The following is a 19,817-nucleotide window of genomic DNA, read 5'->3' on the forward strand; positions in this document are numbered from 1 at the left end:
AAGAAGTCCACCCCCAATCTCCTACTAACTCCAGGGCCTGTCATTTCCCTAAAAGCGCCACCAGCCCTTTTACTTCCTGCCCAAGCCTGCTATCACCTAAGTTTTGGACCTGGACTTGCTGGGGGAGATCCAGACCCTTCTTCCCAGGTACCTCTCTAAACCAGGGGCAACTTGGCCTCCTGAAAGATGAGATGCATCTGAGCAGCTAGGCTCCTCAGCAGAGCTGGTGCTTCCTGATGGCTAAGAACATTCTGCTCATTTGGGCTTGGCCTGAACAGTCTCACATAGCTAGAACCCAGTGATTGTTTCTAAATTCAAGATACCAAAGAAGATATTGGTTGGAACATTGTCATTATTTTTCTCTTTCAAACAATATGGAATCTCTAGTAAATAGCAGCCTCTCCCCTCTCAGCCAAGAGTTGAGTGGAACAAACGTGGAGGAGTTGTCTTGTTATATACAGTTAACAAGTACAGGATTCAACATGTGTTCACAATGATAGCAAAGTTAAAATAGTTCATAGTACACTGCCAAATGAAGGATAACAGAGACATAAACACCATCCTTAAAAAGATTCTTTTAGAAGAAGAAAATGAATTGAATCATTTACTGAAGTACAGTTTGAACAGATGGTGTGATTAACAGCTAACATGTAAGCCGTCCTGGGAGCTCATGGAAAAGTAAACAAGTAGAGCTAAAGAGAAATCACTTTATTCCCCAAAAAGTTCTTTCATTCATTTTACTAGGAAGATTGGAAAGTCTGGGCTGTGAGGCTGTGTTTCCTTGGGGGGTGTCAGGAGTGAGCAGGGAGGAGAGTCTCTTCAGAGCAAGAGCCCATGGGTACAGGGCTGAGCTCCACATGTGTCTCCGGAAGGATGAGATGGGTCTGAGCAGCCGAGACCCTCTGCAGAGCTGACTCTCCCCAACCCCTGAAGACCCTCTTCATTTCTGTGTGTCGCGAAAGGTCCTATGTGCCCAGATGGAAGAGAAGGGACTTAAGAGTTGGGAACCAGTTATGTAACAGGCACTCCGCTACGAACACTACAAGCACTGCTTCCTCTAAGGCTAGCTCCCCATGGCCCCGGGAGGCATACGTTACAAGGCCGCTTTTCCCACTGGGGACACTAAGGTGGGAAAAGGGGGAAGAGATCTCCCAGACCCATATGGCTACTTCCCTTGGGGAGCTGCCCTTGAAACGCTGGCCTGTTGTGTTTCAGGCCTTAGGAGAGGCAGCCAACTGCAGAGGGAAGAACAGTGGCCTGGATGTCTGGAGACATGGGGGTAAACGTTTCCTCCGCTACCTAGTGCCTCAGGGATGACAGCTGTTGCCTTCTGTGCCACAGTTTCTCCATCTTTAAAAGGCGGAAGTTGTAGCACATGGACTCTGAGGTCCTCACTTGGGTCTTGCAGTGGTATCAGAGTATCAATCAAGTTGGCTTCCCCAGCGCCATCATTCCTGAGCATCGCCGACTGAAATGAGGAAAAGGTCCTTGTGCAATGGGGCAGCTCCAGCCATGGCACCACCGATGTAGGCAAATCTCCGAGGAACTGGCTGACCCTGGACAGAGTTCTCTCGACTGCCTTCCCATGGCATTATCTTCTCATATCAGAGCCAATCCTATCCACTTCGCGATGGCCCCGCACAGGTTGTCCTAGCCTTCTTTCCTTTGACTGCTGTTTATTGAGTGCGTAGTAATGCTCCAGGCACTGGGCTAGATACTGTGCAAACAACGGTGAGCAAGGACACAGAGTCTCTCCTCCTAAAATCAGGCCCAGTGGGGGAGATACACAAGCAAGCAGATAAGTAAAACACAGAGGGAAAAGTGTGAGCATAAGAAAAGGAACCAGACTTCTGCCTGAGGAATCAAGGTATGCTACCCTGAGGTATACCTCATACCTCATGATGTTGACATCAAACTAAATCACTTTTTGTCAACCGTCCAGAGATTGAAAATCATCCAGGTGACTGTTGCCGAGTTGGTTGGCCTGTTATCCTGGCACTTGGTAGAACGTAGGTGAAAATGTTAGGTTCCCGTGCCACTTAGTGTCAAAGTTGGCAGGAAGGTAATGAAATACTTGGTTTCCAAAAATCTAGAGACTTAATTAAGGAGGAAAGCAACCTCAGTGTCAGTAGCCCAGAAATAAACTCCTTCTCTTGGGCATGCTCTTGTAAATACTTCTGAACCCTTTCATGAGAAGGGCCTTCTAAATGCCTCTCTGGGACCTCATCCTGGAGGCTTGGAAATGGTTTCCCTTTGCGACTTTGAAACCTCTAATACCGCGTCCCCTGGCAGGTGTGATTTCACCTCGTCCCTGGCCATTTTAATAACTGGACTTGGGGAGTGTTCCTCTCGCCATTTTAGTAAAGGCGCTGCTGCTCTTGAGTTACCTTTGGCATTAACTTCAGATCTCAGCTGAATGGAAGGAAAGCTTACCGTGTGTTCCGTGTTTATATGTGATGCTGCCCAACCCCAGGATTCCTTCTGGGCTGGAATGACTGACCCACTGGAACATTGATGGCTCCAGGTCAACAGAAGAAAGAAATTTCTAGAATGCCTCAGGTGTCTGTCTGCCAGGACACTCAGTACTCTGCACCTCACCTATAACCAGTTGCGTCCAAATGTCCCCCCTTCATCTCATGACTCAACTGTGAGTTCCTACGGGCAATAAGAGTGCTTCGGCTTTCCTTAGATGCTACGTGCCTAGGGCAATGCCTTGTATGTAGGAGGTGTTGGTTCAATATCTGGCCAAAGTCCAAACTTCCAGTGTTGCCTTATTGATTTCTCAGTGCTGTTTTATTGTCACATAAAGCCTGCCATAGTTCATTCTCGAAGTCAGTCAGCCATCTTCATTCTACTCCACATAGCAATATTGTTTCACCATTTTGCCAGGTGTTAAAATCATACTCTAAACTTCTTAAATCAGAGAAGTTTTCTGGTTTTTCTAAACATGATATTTGTTCCTCTCCAGTAATTTTCATAAAAGCTAACTTCTAGCTGTATGTATCATACACTTCTCCCTGGGGAGAAAGGAATGGTACCATCTGTTCTTCAATCCACCAGGCTGAACTCTTCTTTGGGCTATAATCCAAACCATGGCTAACAAGTACAAATAAAGGTTCTTCATAATGCCTTCTAAGTTTACAGATAATTTATTTTCACATTTATTCCATTCATTTTCCATGAAAAGCTTTATATTGTCTTGCTTATTGGAAGAAGACAAATGTTATTCGCCATGATTTTTGATAGCCTTTATACTGACCATAAGAAAGTAAACACACCTGAAATCATAGAGCTAGAAGACCCTTGAACAATTGTCTAGTACCGTGGGAAAATGCTTCCGTGGCAAAGCCGTTCACATTTTGTATAGATAGTGTGACACCATGATGGTGAAAATAGCATAGGAACAGGAAAAGAGCCCAAATGTAGTTAATGGTCACAACTAAACTGTGGAGTTCTCTGTGATTCTTGTTCCATTACCTATGGCTTTCTGTGGCTTCCACGTTTTCTCTGTTGACTGGAGAAAATGTTCCTTAGAAACAATAATTGGTGAGATCCATTTGCTTTATAGAGGAGAAAAATAAAGCCCAGTGTGTTCAGGCAGAACCAGGACAAGAAATCTGGCCTCAGAACTTTTAGATTAAGTTGTTCTTTGAATTCAGATTTAAGGAAGATGTGGGTTAATTTATATTGTCCCAGCTTTATGGAAATATAACCGACATATAACACAGTCTAAATTTAAGGTGTGCAATTTGATGATGTGATACTCTTATATAGTGCAAACTGATCACCACTAGAGCATCAGCTGACATCTCCCTCACATCACCTAATTACCGCTTCTTTCTTGCAGTGGGAACATTTAAGAGTCTACTCTATTAGCAACTTTCAAAGATATCCATACTATTATTAACTGTAATCACCACGCTGTGCATTAGGTCCCCAGCACATATTCATCTTAGAAGTGGAAGTTTGTATCCTTTAACCAACACCTCCTCAATTCCCCCAGCCCCCAACTCCTGGTAACCACCCCTCCTCTCCGTGTCTGAGTTCAGCCTTTCCAGGTTCCACACAGAAGTGAGACCATACATATGTCTCTTTCTTTCTTTTTTTCTGTAGAATTTCATGTTTTAATCAATCTAAAATTTGGGTGAAATAAGAAGCCTCTACATTTTTCTAAAGGCAGCATTCTAAAGTAAGCGGGGACATGAACAATGAATGTGCCTGCGAGGTTTACTCCTTCTTTTAGCTACAGTGGTCATTGGCACTCATCACCTTGCAGGGACCCCCTGTGCCTTACTCCCTAGTTGCTCTTCTCAGTCACCTGCTCTTAACAAGTGCCCATTGCCAGCAGTGCCTTCAGTCATCCGGGGAGGCTCATAACCTCTGGTGCCAAAGGAGATGAGACCCTTGGCAAATGGCTGTCAATGCATCCATTGGGTTGGTTGGGTTCACTGAAAAGAACCTGAACTTGTGCACGATGGGTGCTAAGCCCTGCCAATTGCCATCACCTCATAATTAAATTGGCAGACATTTTTTTCAAGATTTTATTTATTTATTTGACACACAGAGAGATCACAAGTAGGCAGAGAGGCAGGCAGAGAGGGGGGGCGGGGAAGCAGGCTCCCTGCCTAGCAGAGAGCCCGATGCAGGGCTTGATCTCAGGACTCTAAGATCTCTACCTGAGCCACCCAGGACCCCTGGCAGACATGTCACTCCAGGAGAGGGGAATATGAAAACAGACAGGCTTAAAAACAACCTTCTCAGAGGACTCTGAGATTGGGGAGTGTGAGATCAACGGGGTGCTTCTAGGCCTTAGGTGTGTGAGGGATTCCGAGGACACAGAGTTCCACAAAGGAGTGCTGTTTAGAAACAGGACACAAGCCCCATGGGTGCCTCAGAACCACTGTTTGTGGTGACCTGGAGGGGACGGGTAGTTCCCAATTAGTATAACGCAAAAAAGAAATGCAAGGTGGTGTGCGGGCTAGAGGATATGACAAGAGTCAGCATCCCATCTACATCAGCAGTTGGCAAACTACAGCACGTGGGTCGAAAGCAGCCCACTACCTGTTTTCCGAGATAAAACGTTATTAGAGTCCAGCTGTGCTTATTTGTTTACGTAATGTCTAAGGCTGCTTTGTGCTACCATGGCAGAACCGAGTAGTTGCCACAGAGACCTAGGGCATGCAAAATCTAAACCATCTCTTAAACGACTGATTTCAGAAACAGTTAGCCAGGCCCTGTTTCAGATCATGAAAGAGAAAGACTGGAAGAAATCATCCAGGGTGCCTGGGTGTCTCAGTCAGTTAAGCATCTGACTGCAGCTGAGGTCATGATCGCAGGTTCCTGGGATGGAACCCCATGTTGGGCTCCCTGCTCAGCGGGGATTCTGTTTCTCTCTTTGCCCCTCCCCTTGCTTGTGTGCATGCTGTCTCTCTCTCTCAAATAGATAAATAAAACCTTTAAAAAAATAAAAAAGGAGGGGCGCCTGGGTGGCTTAGTCATTAAGCGTCTGCCTTCCGCTCGGGTCTTGATCCCAGGGTCCTGGGATAAAACCCTGCATCTGGCTCCCTTCTTGGTGGGGAGCCTGCTTCTCCCTCTCGCACTCCCACTGGTTGTGTTCCCTCTCTTGCTGTCTCTCTGTCAAATAAATAAATAAAACCTTTAAAAATAAATAAGTAAATATTTTTAAAAATTTTTAAAAAGAGATACTCTCGCCCTCTGTCCCTCCCCCTACTCCTGTTTGCTCTCTGTCAAATAAATATAAAGTCTTTTTTTTAAAGAAAGAATCCTGAAAGGCAGCCAGGACAAAAGAGAGGTTAAGGGGATCCCAACCTATGTGTGGAATCTCAGAATTGGGAGAACTAACAGAGGAGGAGGTAGGATAGCAGGTGGAAGCTGTGTTCCTGGATTCACACAGACATTGATGAGGATATTTTTGATGATTCTGAATCTGGTGTTGATCAACTATGGCCTGCAGGCCAAACCCAGTCTTTCATGTGTTTTTTGTTGTTTTAATAGACCATTTTTTTAGAGCAGGTTTACATTGACAGAAAAAATGAACAGAAAATACAGAGTTCCCATAGTTTCCTCTTCCCTGGGCCACAGTTTCCCCTATTAACATCTCGCATTACTGTGGTACATTTGTTAAAAATGATGAATACTGATATATTATTAATTACTCTTATTAATTAAAGATCATAGTTCACATTAGGTTTACTCTTTGTATTATACAGTTCTATAGTTTTTGACAAACGTATAATACCATGTATCAACCATCAGAGTATCATAGAGAATAGTTTTACCACCCACCAGCAATGAATGAGAGTTCCAGTTGCTTCCAATCCTCCCAGGATTTGGTGTTGTCAGTGTTTAGGACGCAGTCCTTTTTTTTTTTTTAATTTAATTTTTTATTATTAACATATAATGTATTATTTGCCCCAGGGGTACAGGTCTGTGAATCGTCAGGCTTACACACTTCACAGCACTCACCATAGCACATACCCTCCCCAATGTAGGACGTAGTCCTTCTAATGTATATGTAGTGGTATATCATTGTTATTTTAATCTACAATCCTCCGAAGATAGGTAATTTGAGCATCTTTCATATATTTACCTGTCATCTGTATAACGTCTTTGTTAAAGTGTCCTTTCAGGTCTTTTGCCCACTTTTTAGTTGTGTATCCTTCTCATGGTGTACTAAGCATTCTTTATATATCCCAGATATAAGTCTTTTATCATATATGTGTTTTACAAAGATTTTTCTCCCAGTCTGTGGATTATTATCTCATTTTCTGAACACTGTCTTCCACAGAGCACAAGTTTTACTTTTAATGAACTGAAATTTATCAATTTTTTCTCTCATGGATCATGCTTTTGCTGTTGTATCTAAAAGGTCATCATCAAACCAAACATAGCACAGATTTTCCCTATGTTATCTTTTAGAAATGTCATGCTTTTCATGTTTAAATTTAGGTCTCTGGTTCATTTTGAGTTAATTTTTATAAAAGGTGTAGGACTATATCTATATAGTGTTTTTCACATGTGGATATCCAGTTGTTTGAGCACCATTTGCTAAAAAGACTATCCTTTCTCCATTGAATTATCTTTGCTCATTTCTCAAAGATCAGTTGACTGTATTTGTGTTTATGGGAGCAACCCAACTGTCCATCAATTGATAAATGGATTAACGAAGAGGTGGGCAATCTAAACCTATATCTATATCTATCTATACACACAAAATGGAATATTACTCAACCATAAAAAGGAATGAAATCTCACCATTTGCAACAACGTGGTTGGATCTAGAGGACATAAAGCTAAGTCAGTCAGAGAAAGAGAATTACCATATGATTTCACTCACGTGCAGAATTTAAGAAACAGAACAAAAGAATGACAACAAAAAGAGAGAAAAAAAACCAGACTCATATTGAGAACAAATTAGTGATTACCAGAAGACAGGTGGGGAGGGGGCAGGTGAAATTGGTGAAGGGGATTAAGAGTAGACTTATTGTGATGAGCACTGGGTAATGTACAGACTTGTTGGATTACTATATTGCACACCTGAAACTAATATAACACTGTATGTTAATTATATGGGGACTTAAAAATAAATAAAAGGAAAAAAAAGAGAAGAGATAACAAGTATTGGCAAGGCTGTAAATAAGAGAAACCTTGTGCACTATTGGTGGGAATGTAATCCGGTGCAGCCACTATGGAAAATATGGAGATTTCTCAAAAATGAAGAACAGACATAACATGTGATCTAGCAATCCTACTTCTCAGTATATATCCAAAGGAAATGAAACCAAAATCTCAAAGTGATATCTGCACTCCTGTGTTTATTGCAGTATTATTCACAATAGCCAAGCTACGGAAATAACCTAAGTGCCTAACTACAGATGAATGGATAAAAAAGATATAATACACAGAAATTTCATTCATCCATGGGAAAGGAAATCCTGTCATTTGCAACAAAATGGATGGATCTTGAGGGCATTATGGTAAGTGAAATATGTCAGACAGAAAAAAACAAATACTCTATGATCTTATTTATATGTGGAATCTGCAAAAGCTGAACTCAGAGAGTAGAATGGTAGTTTTAAGGGGTTGGGGGGCTCGGAGAAATGGGGAGGTTTTAGTCAAGGGGTGCAAAGGTCCATGTAGAAGATGAATAAGTTCTGGGGATCAGCATGGTGACTAGAGTTAACCAAACTGTATTATATACTTGCAAGTTGCTGAGAGAGTAGATCTTCAATGTTTTCACCATAAAATAGAAGTGGTGATTACATGAGGTCATGGAGGTGTAAACGAACCCTTCTGTATTAATCATTTTGCAACATATACATGTATCAAATCACAACATCACACCCCTTAAATGCACACAATGTTATCTACCAATTATATCTCAACAAAGCTGGGAAAAAACTGCAAAGAAAAGAAAGAAAGAAAACCTCCTTATGGTACTACTTGAATGCTCATGAATCAAAACCTGCTCAGAGAGAAAAAAAAAGAAGTTTCTCTTAGAAAAAGAGCGGATCTTGTTTATGCAGAATCATAGCCAAAGTAACCATTCTTACAAATTCTCAATAAACCCATTCGGATGAAAGTGGACATTTGTTTTAGTTAGGTAAACTAGTTTTAATTAGTTTTACTTTAGCTAGGCAACTGTCTAGTGTTCCACCACGTTTGTATTCTCCTCTCCTCCACTCCATTCCATGTTTTTATTAAACAACTCAACTGCAAAGTAAGGGCATACCCCTTCGTGTTCCCAAAGGGGAAACGTTACTTTAAGACCGAGGCTACCAGTTTTTAAATCACAAGACTTACCATTGTTGCCCTTGAACTGTGGATTCTTTTTAACCTCCTTCAGTATTTAGGGATCTCTCAGTAGACTACACCTTTTTGGCAAATATGACTATTTTAACAATTACTTAACTTTTAACTAGTGTACAAATAACTAAAAAGCCCTCTCCTTAGTGTATTTCTCTGTGGCTGGGATCGAGGAGACACTATCTTGAACACTGCAAGCAGAAAAATTTTAATATTTGCACAAAGAAAGAAAAACAGTGTGTCATGAACTGGCGTCTATATTATTATCGTAGATGCTAGAAAATGAATTCTTTTCGGTGGTTTTCTGACACCAGTGTTTAATGGTAGCTTTATTACAAGCTATCTCTTTGTACATAAAGGAAAAAATATATTTAAACCAGTAGAAATAAATGCGCATGATTCACGAGCACAGTTAACTCGAGATTTTCCAGCCTTGTAACCACAACTGATAGGAAGATTTATTGCCACAGCTGCCTGTGTTAAACTTCTTTTCCTGCAGTTGAAGGAATCAAATTTCTTCTTGGAGATTAGTCATTTGTGGGGGTGTCGCCAACTGCAAAATGCTTCTGTTACCAATGAGGGGTACTCCTCTGTTGGGGTCCTCCAGCTCTGAATTTCATTTCTTTTTGTGTCTTTTCCACTCGTATACAGACACATTTTAATGACTTACATGGTCAAGTTTTCTTTAGGTGTTATTCAAACCTCACACTTCAGGTTGTTGTTTGATGGTTATGTGGTAACCTCACAAGGAGGGATGGGATGAAATGACACTTTGGCACATGTTCACAAGTAGGAAATCTAAGCAGATGAGAAATTCCACACACGAGTGGGAGTGGAAGCGGAAGGGGAACTAAAATTTCTTGGGTGGCTATAAATGTGCCAAGCACCGTGCTAGGCTCTTTATTGAAAGTATCTCATTTCAGTTTTGAAGCAATCCTGCAAGAGGGTTAGGTGATATTCCCATTTCATATATGAGGAAATTGACTTTCTCCAGATTGTGTAGCTTATTAGTAACTAACTGAGCAGGTATGAGAAACCAGTGACTAATGACTGCCAATGTCCCGTTTTCTTTTCCCACTTGACTGTGTAGCCCCTAAAGGCCTAGAAAAACACAGTCAGACAAAGCATTGTTACAACTGTATGATTTGGGGGATTTAAAAAAAATCACAGGTTTATTGAGAAATGATTCACATGCCATACAATTCACCCTTTTAAATTGTAGCATTCCATGATTTTTAGTATTTTCCCAGGCTTGTGCAACTCTTGCCACAACTTTACAGTATTTTAATCACCTCAAAAAGAAACCCTACACAATTCAACTATCACTCCCATATCATTAACCCCCCCCAGTCCTAAACTGTTACTAATCTACTTTCTACCTCTATAAATTTGCCAATTATGGGCATTTCCTATCAACGGACTCCTATATTATCAGTCCATCTGTGACTGGCTTCTTTCACTTAAGATAATGTATTCAAGGTTCATCCATATTGTACCATGCATCAGCACTTCGTTCCTCTTTATGGCTAAATAATATTCCTTTGCGTGCATATACCACATTTTATTTATCTGCAATTTACAGGGATCGGATGCTATGTCTAAGACAATTCTAAAGCTGAAAGGGTCATCAATCGTTCATCGGTTCGAGGACCGATCTAAATCATGCAAAACTGATTGGGTCTGTCCTACTTTTTTCTAGAGACTTCTGGGAACATGCATACCCCAACTTGCCCAGGCCCACCTCATGATTTCTGGTAACCATTGTCTCTGTGAAGTCATTTCAATTAATGAGAGTTTGTGTAGACCTACAGGGAGATGGAGGATCTGTACATATTAAGTGTTTATTGACCGAAGACAGGTGAAAGAACAACTGAGTAAAGAGTGAGATTTCAGAGAATCCATCAGGTGTTTGGTGGGTTTCATGCCACTGTTACCAGTGTGGCTTTCACTGAACTGGCATATAGAGAGTTGAATTAACACAGCAGGATGTGTCTAAAATGACAGTTGGAAAAATTGGTTAAAAAGCAAAAGTGCTGCAAGGCATTCACTTGACATCATAACTGGTTGTCTGAATTTAAATTTACCAAAAAAACACATGGATTGGCTGGCCAATTGGTTTAAAAACGGGCAGAATTATTTTGTGGGGAAATACAGCTTATACACAAAGATAAAACTGCTGCTTCTTTCTGCCAAAGTTTTAGTCAATTGCTCAGTTATGTCATTTTATGAAAGTAACAGGACTACTTAATCGTTTGTGTGGCTGAATTGACCAGAAATACCGACATAATGTAACCGAGTTTAAGTACCTTTCTTCAGGATCCAGTAAACAACTCCACCAGCTTCTCCTGCCTTAAGTTCTAAGATGAAAAGAGAAGGAAGCCCTATTACAGCAATTGTACAAATGTACCGTAGAGTCTAATGCGTTAGTACAAACCCTCCAAAGTTGTGGCTAGAATGGAACAAAGAGCTCACTTGTTTTTATCTTGATAAATGGCAAGATATATGCACTTTGGGAAACCACTTTAAGCCCTAGAGCCACAAGTGTGCCCAAAATAGTTCACAGAGAAAAAGTACTACTGGGGAGAACCACCATAGCAGCCCATTGTAAGAAGTTCTTCTTCAGGGTATGAACTGCAATTTTTTTGTGACCTACACCTTCTTGGAACTTGTCACACAAGATGAATGAAATTAATAAGCAAGATAGGGTTTATGCAACCATAATCTAGGAATTCTTCCTCCGATCTCATTTTATATGCAGCCACCCTTTTTGAACTAACGTGTAATAGACTCGCAAATCCCACGCTAAGGTGATTCCATCTCCTGATAAGATTTATCTTTTGTAATGAAAATGACTTCTAATTTTAGAAGTATTATTGCATAAATTGTTCTTGTTTGAGCTTACAACTTAAAGTATTTTACCTATAATAAATATTAATAGACGTTTTCTCAACCTCATTTTTACAAATATTAAATTTCCATCACATCAATTTTTCATAAAAAGAATAAACTGAAAATATTCTTTCCCTTCTCCTGTTTCTTTGCTTTCCCTTCCATGGTGTGCTTTAGCAACCCTTCTGGTCATTTTTATTTCCAATCCTCATACACATTTATGAGCTTAGCATTTCTGTTCTCCCTGAGAGTTCACAGTCAAGACTGTGATTCCTTTCATCCTTCCTCCCATGAGATCTTATATACATTATGTAATGTCCCTCTTCTTGTTCATTGTAGTCTTAGCCAGCAAGGTCCCCATGACGTCTAACATGCCATATTCATAGTGTACCTTTTCCTTCCTACTTTGTCCCATTCCTGTTCCCTCAACACTAATCCAGTCTTAAGGGAATACTATCTTTCTTGACCAAACCTTCTCAATCTTTATCCCATTCCCCTTTGTCAATTTCGTTTGTGTCTTTCCCAAATCTATTGTGCGAAATCTCCACTCCTAAGAGTGTTGGGTATAAAGGGGGAGAAGTATTAAGAATGACTTCTAGTTGTTAAGGCTAGGTTAGTGATGTCATACTGAAGCAGGGAATAGGTACTTAAATGTTTTTTTATTGAGTCAGCATGTTTGCCTGGAGTTCTGGAGAGAGGCCAAAACTACTGATAAAAATTTGGAAGGAATGAGAAGGGGATTCAACCACAGAATTTTAGCAAACGTCAACATTTACAAGTTAGGCAGAGGAACTGCTTCAGAAAGCAGAATGAGTAAAGATGGCTTGAGACATAGGAGGAAATGTTCACCTTTTCAGTGAAGCTTTTCTGAAAACTTATTTAAAGTTTGCAACTCCCCCCTTGGCATTCTTATCACTGGTGATTGGGAGAGAAAGTTTCAAAGGGATATAGAAGTGAAAAGTCATATTGCTGTGAAGTTTGGATCAAAGACATGTGAGGGAGTAGAAAGAGCTAATGTACTTCTCCTGGTTATGAAAGGGAAGTAGTGATAGGATTTTGTTACAGGGAAATATAGCAGAAATTTTTTTAAAGATTTCATTTATTTGAGAGTGAGAGCACACATGCATGTGAGCAAGGGGAGAAACCAGGGGGAGGGAGCGGGACGGGGAAAGAATCTGAAGCAGACTCCATGCACAGCACAGAGCCCGACATGGAGCTCAATCCCATGACCTGAGCAGAAACCAAGAGTTAGATGCCTAACTGACTGAGCCATCCAGGTACCCAACAGGGGAAAGTTTTAAGATAGAAGACATGGGAAAATATGATCTGAGGAACAAAAGTCAATAGATAGATTTAAAGCTTAACAGAATATGGCTAATTGATGAAAGATTACTTAGGAGATGAAAGGAATTGGAGCTCAGAATGCATCTATTTCTCTATCTATTTTGGGGGACCTGGGTAGCTGAAAGGAAAGTGCAGACAAGAAAAGGGTATTTACTGAAACAGCAACATTATGGTTATGAGTATAGAAAATATGGGGATCTCTGCTTGAAGGTCTTTGTTTTTTATGAAAATAAAGAGGCTTTGAGGATAGGGGTTTTGAAGAGACTGAAAAAAGTTTGAAATAGGTTTTGAAAAAAGCGGGGAGAGGAGCTGATTCTTGAGTTCAAGAATCAGTTCGAGCAGGCATCACAATCACCTGGAGGGCTTGGGTTTTTTGTTTGTCTGTTTTTTGTTTTGTTAAAGATTTTGTTTATTTATTTGAGAGAGAGAGAGAGAGCGCGCGCGTGAGCATGAGTGGTGGTGGGGAGGGGCAGAGGGAGAAGCAGACTCCCTGCTGAGCAGGGGGCCCAAAGCTGGGCTCCATCCCAGGGGCTCTATCCTAGGACCCCAGGACTAGGACCCCGGGACCAGGACCCCAGGACCAGGACCCAAGTTGAAGGCAGACGTTTAACTGAATGAGCTCCCTGGCTGCCACACCTGGAGGGTTTTTTAAAGCACAGACTGTGAGGCTCCACACCCAGAATTTTTTATTTAGAAGGTCTGAGGTAGGGCCTAAAATGAGCATTTCTTTTTTTTAAAGATTTATTTGTTTATTTTGTGGGGCTAATGGGGCAGAGGGAGAGGGAGAGAGTGAATCTCAAGCAGACTCCTCGCTGAATGTGGAGCCTGACATGGGGCTCGACCCTGAGATCATGACCTGAGCCAAAATCAAGTCGTATGCTTTACCAACCGAGCCACCCAGGCACCCCAAGAATGAGCATTTCTAGGGGCACCTGGGTGGCTCAGTCGTAAAGCGTCTGCCCTCGGCTCGGGTCATGATCCCAGGGTCCTGGGGTCGAGCCCCGCATCAGGCTCTCTGCTCAGCGGGAAGCCTGCTTCTCCCTCTCCCACTCCCCCTGCTTGTATTCCCTCTCTCACTGTGTCTCTCTCTGTCAAATAAATAAAATCTTTTAAAAAAAATGAGCATTTCTAGCAAGTTTCAGGTGATGCTGATGCTGCTGGTCAGAGGACCACATCTTGAGATGTGGCTTAGGGATATAGAGAACAACTGCCAAAAAATGCAAAGAGAGCTCAACACAGGTTGAACACCAATCCATGGGTTTTTGACATTTTTCTCAAGTAGCTTTCAGCAGCCCAGGTGCAGAGAACTAGAGAGGGAATGGGTTGATTTTCTGGAAATGTGCTGAGTTGCAGATATGAAGGGCAAGCAAATTAAATGAAATGCAAACGACAGGCGATTAAATGAAATGCCAGTACCTAGCTGGTGCTCAGTAGATGGCAGCTGCATCACTGAAAAGACAAGAGATAACAAATGCAGGCGAGGATGTGGAGAAAGGGGCATCCCCCCACACTGCTGGTGGAGTGCAAACTGGTGAAGCCACTGTGGAAAACAGCATGGGGGTGCCTCAAAAATAGAATTACTTAAAAATATTTATTACTTAAAAATATTAAAAATATTACTTAAAAAAATTACTTAAAAATAGAATTACCATATGATCATGCAATCTCACTTCTGGGTATATAGCCAAAGGAAATGAAGACAGGATGTGCAAGAGATAGCTGTAATCCCATGTTTATTGCAGCATTATTCACAATAGCCAAGATATGGAAAAAACCTAAGTGTCCATCAATGGATGAACAGATAAAGATGCAATCATATTGCAATATATAAGTCTATCAAATCAACAAGTTGTATACCTTGAACCTATACAATGTTATGTGTCAATTATATCTCAGTAAATCTGGAAGATTAAATAAATAAAATGATAGATAAATAGACACATAGATAGATATACAATGGAATATTGTTGAACCATAAGAAGGGAATCCTGCCATTTGCAACAACATGGAAGATCTGGAGGGCATTGTGCTAAGTAAAATAAGTCCTACAGAGAAAGACAAATACTGTGTGAGCTCACTTCTATGTGGAATCTGAAAAAGTAAAACTCATAGAAACAGAGAGTAGAACCGTGGTTACCAGGAAATGGGGGAGGTGAGGGAAATGGGAAGATGTCGGTCCAAGTGTACAAACCTCCAGTTGGATGAATAAGTTCTGGAGAGGTAATGCATAGCCTTGTGATTATAGTTAACAACACTGTACTGTGTACTTGAAAGTTGTTAAAAGAGGAGAGCTTAAATGTGCTTACCACAAAGAAGAAATGGTAATTACAAGATGTGATGGAGATGTTAGTTTACACTACAGTGGTAATCAGATTGCAATATATAAGTGCTTAAAGTTAAGTCACCGTATATCTTAAACTTACACAATAGTAATACATCAATTATACCTCAGTAAAGCTGGAGAATCAGATAGATAGATAGATAACTGATAGAGAGAGAGATAGAGGCTGCTTCCCTATGCCCATGCAATGCTTTTGTCAGACTCTGCTGCCCCCTCTGGGAATGGTTGTATAGTGACACAGACTAATCTTTTCCTTTTCCTTTCTTCCTTCTTTCTTCCTTTCTTTTCCTTCCTTCCTTCCTCTCTTTCTTTTCCTCCCTCCCTCTCTCTCTTTCTTTCTTTTTAGGATTTTATTTATTTACTTCAGAGGGAGAGAGAGAGAAAGCGAGCATGAGTGGGGAAGGGGGAGAGGGAGAAGCAGGCTCCCCGCAGAACAGGGAGCCAGATGCGAGACTCGATCCCAGGACCCTGGGATCATGACCTGAGCCAAGGGCAGACGCTTAACCCACTGAGTCACCCAGGTGCCCCTCCCGCCTTTTTCTTCACTGAAGTCATACAAGGCAAGCCCCTCAGTTCTCCTTGGAGACAGATGACTCCCCAAATGTTGCCATATAAGTTACTGTATTTCGTGTTACCCCACTAATGCATAATAGCTTCCATATTAAACTAAGGAGGTAACTGTTGCCTTCTGAACGCCCCCCAGCCACTTAACTGTCCCTGACTATGTCAACTAAAGGTTGTCACCTTGGGGTTAAATTAGGTACACCTTTTGTTCTTAGGTGGTCAATTGCAGGAATTTTGTCTCACCTGTAAACACTGAAGTCGTGCAGTATAGGGATTCTCCCCGCTTCTAGTACCACTACTGGGTCAGCTCTCCCTAGAGACACACCAGTGGGAGAGGTTATCCCACAAGCTAGACCATATCTGAATAGTCAATGAAACCACACCACATGGACAGCGGTTGGGAAATCACATATTTATTTAACTATCGCCCTGTTGTATGCACAGATGCACCTCATAACTTTTTACATGTCATAAGAGGATATGTAACATTCTCATAGAACATAAGAATATGTTATATTCTACATGTTAGTCTGAACTCAGCCCATGGCAGCACCTGCTCTCCAAATCACATGGTTCAGGAGATAGGGGGCAAGCTAATCTTCTCCGTAGTGGCCCAGTTTTAACATAGGTCCCGCTAGGCTGAGCACAAACCACATTTCACGCCAGGGGCCTGGTTATTTCCTTTAAATCTGAAGACAAAACCACTCTCTCCCTCCCCAGCCAATCCCCCTCATGGTTCATTCTATTCTCAAAAGCCCCTCAAGTTCCATCACTCGAGTGATTCTCTCATAAGCAAAATCTCAGCTGTCAAGGCCCCTCGTGCTTCACTGTGTACGCTGTGGCTCTTTACAATAGCTCTGTGTGTGAGATTGTGCGCTAACAATTGAAGACCTAAGAACATCTTTGAAGGACTGCTTTAATGGCTTCCAATTACTAACTTGGAAGAAGATGTCTGGGACAACATGGGGAAAATGAAAGATTTCTGTGGCGAACAAAGAAGAGCATTCAGTTAATTTCTAAGTAGCGTGCAGATAGTCTTATGGACACTGTATATTTTAGGGGCAGCTGTCACTGAGATCACACCTGCCACTTAGTGCCTGCAGGGACTACCCTCCAAATAACCCTGGCTAGGTGGCTATGCCTCTAATTACACCCTGTGAACCACAGTCCCAGAACTCACACTCTGAGAAGCCCCTCCTCAAATTACACCACTTACAGATGCAATGGAAGCTGTTACAGTTTTGTTCTAAGTAAGCCCAATAAGACCACTTTAACTGAGACAGTTTATAATCGAGGTCATCTCCTTAGGAATTTGCTATGGAGTTGCTAAGGGGGATCATTTTCCCAGGGCTGAAGTGAATTTTGCTCTTGTAACTTGAGTTGAGGCACAGAAGACAGCTGGTGGTCTACCAAAAGGAAGGGAAAACATGCTGAACAGAATCAAAGCCGGTGTGGGGCTCCCAAACATGGGAGTCTACCACATCTGGCACTGGCTGGACTTCCACATCACCTGGAAGTTTTCCAGGCTCCTGTCTTGTGATTTCATGGTCACCAGAGCTGAGCCTCCTGGAAATGGTTCCTCCAATCTTTAAAACCAATAATTCCCATTCATATGCAAAGCAGCTGATCACAGCTGGAACCGGCTGCTTCTTCAAGATATACACACATGGGCCAAAGTCTCTAGAGATCATCTTACAAAAAGATTGCCAATGCTCCCCAGTTGGGGACATATGTCTCTACTTTGTGGACAAGACAGGTTGCTGTGGGCTAGGTTTGAAAACCTGAGCAAAATCTAGAGCTGCTAGAATGCCTTGTCCACGACAAAGGTTCTACCATTCTTAGGGAGGTTTGTCAGGTGAAAGGTCAGGATGGATAAATTAAACGTGAATTTGTGAATGCTCTTGGCGGGGAGGGGTGGTTAGGACAGTGGTTACCATTTTGAAAACATGGGCTAAAACAAGCAAAATAAATCATCAGAATAGTTCAACAATGATTTTCTAACTCAGTTACCAGAATCCTAGTGATCTCAGAGAGTCTGTCAGGGTCTTCTTAGGAAAAGGTGATAAAGGGAATCAACAAAAGGAGGACTCAAGATACTACATATGACTTGACTCTCTATAATGCTGTGTTGCCTAGTACAGCAGCCACTAGACACAGTTGGCGATTTTTATTTAAATTAATATTAAATAAAATTAAAACTCCAGATCCTCAGTCGCATTAACAATTCAAGTTCTCAAAAGCCACCCGTGGCTACTGGGTATCATATTAGACGGCACAGATAGGGAGTATTTTCATCTCAAAGTTCTACCAAGTAGCACTGCTATAGAGTTTGAACTTCCCTATTTTATGAGTATATACATAATGTACATTTGAATGTTTCATGTATAAAATGTATAGTTATATATTACATATATATCAAATATATGGTATATAATATATATTTCATACATATATACATTTATTATATATTATCTAGAACTACAGAGAGAGGGAAACATACACACAGAGACAGAAAGACTACGTATAGAGGCCGTAAATATACAGTCTCAGCCCACTTTTTCACGTTCACCAAGGATGTACCCACTAACACCACCTGACCAAAGTTACCTTCTTCTCTAAGTTAGCCTGTAGATGGTTCTGGAGAATTCCTGTAACTGCACGGTAGTGTGGTGTAGTTACAAGGCTAATCCTGGATAAACAATGTAACTCTGAAGAGTAGTAACTAATGGTCATCTTCTCTTGACGGAGGAAGAAAAACATGTTCATATTAGGTTATACTCTCCCCTCATTGTGGCCATGAATTCTATGTAATCATCACAAAATAAGATACTACTCAAGTGGAGATAACTGGGCTCATTTACAAGTTCCCACTGTAGGAGTGCGTGGTTGGCTCAGAAAGTAGAGTGTGCGACTCTTGATCTCAGGGTGGTGGGTTTAAGCCCCACATCACTGGGTAGAGATTACTTAACAATAAAATCTTTAAAAAAAAAGTTCTCAATCTAATCACACTGAAAGTTGAGCTACCATCTTTAGGTCTCTTCTCTTTAAGTCCTTATTCTTAGCCAACTTGACATCAATTCTTCCTTGTTCGCTGGCCCCTATTTTGCTACACTACTCCAGTATGATGCCCCGAGTAACTTTCCTGACTTTCCAACATCCTGACTTTCCAACATCCTACATTTAGTTACCATTCTATTTATTGGTTTATCATCTATTCAGAGTAATAATCTGACACAGTTTGTACAGACTGCAGATGGCAAATAGGTTACACCTCATTTATGATCAATTACTAAGAGCCACTCACAATGTTATGTTGAAAAGAATTAAGAAGCCGCATTTTAAGTGCAGTGGGGTAAAATGCAATGATTAGTTTATGATATGTGCAAGGGAAATAATAGATATTTGCCATATATTGACATCTCTGAAAGAGATTAATTAGTTCCTTTGTTTCATTGACCTGGTACCAATCCACCAATCCTTACTCTCTCTGACTCCTTTCATGGTTCATCTCTCCAGTGTGATGCTCCTTCGACACACTTACCTTGCCTGTCAGAAACAGGCCCATGAGCTACCCACATTCCATAAATAGCTCACCCAGGCTGCTTGGTAGGTGTCTTGTAAACTGCTGTACATTTAGGTTCTTCTTTACTGGGGCAAAAGGAGGGTCTAAAGTCTAAACTTTAAACTTTAAAGTTTAAAGTCTAAACTTTTAGGATTGATCCAACAAGTCCCTGTGCACCTTATCATTTCTCTTGCTGCACATGGAATACATTTTCTTTTTTTTTTTAATTTCTTTTCAGCATAACAGTATTCATTGTTTTTGCACCACACCCAGTGCTCCATGCAATACGTG

Source organism: Lontra canadensis, unplaced genomic scaffold, assembly GCF_010015895.1.
Source record: "Lontra canadensis isolate GAN:19392208 unplaced genomic scaffold, GSC_riverotter_1.0 scaffold138, whole genome shotgun sequence".
Lineage (NCBI taxonomy): Eukaryota > Metazoa > Chordata > Mammalia > Carnivora > Mustelidae > Lontra > Lontra canadensis.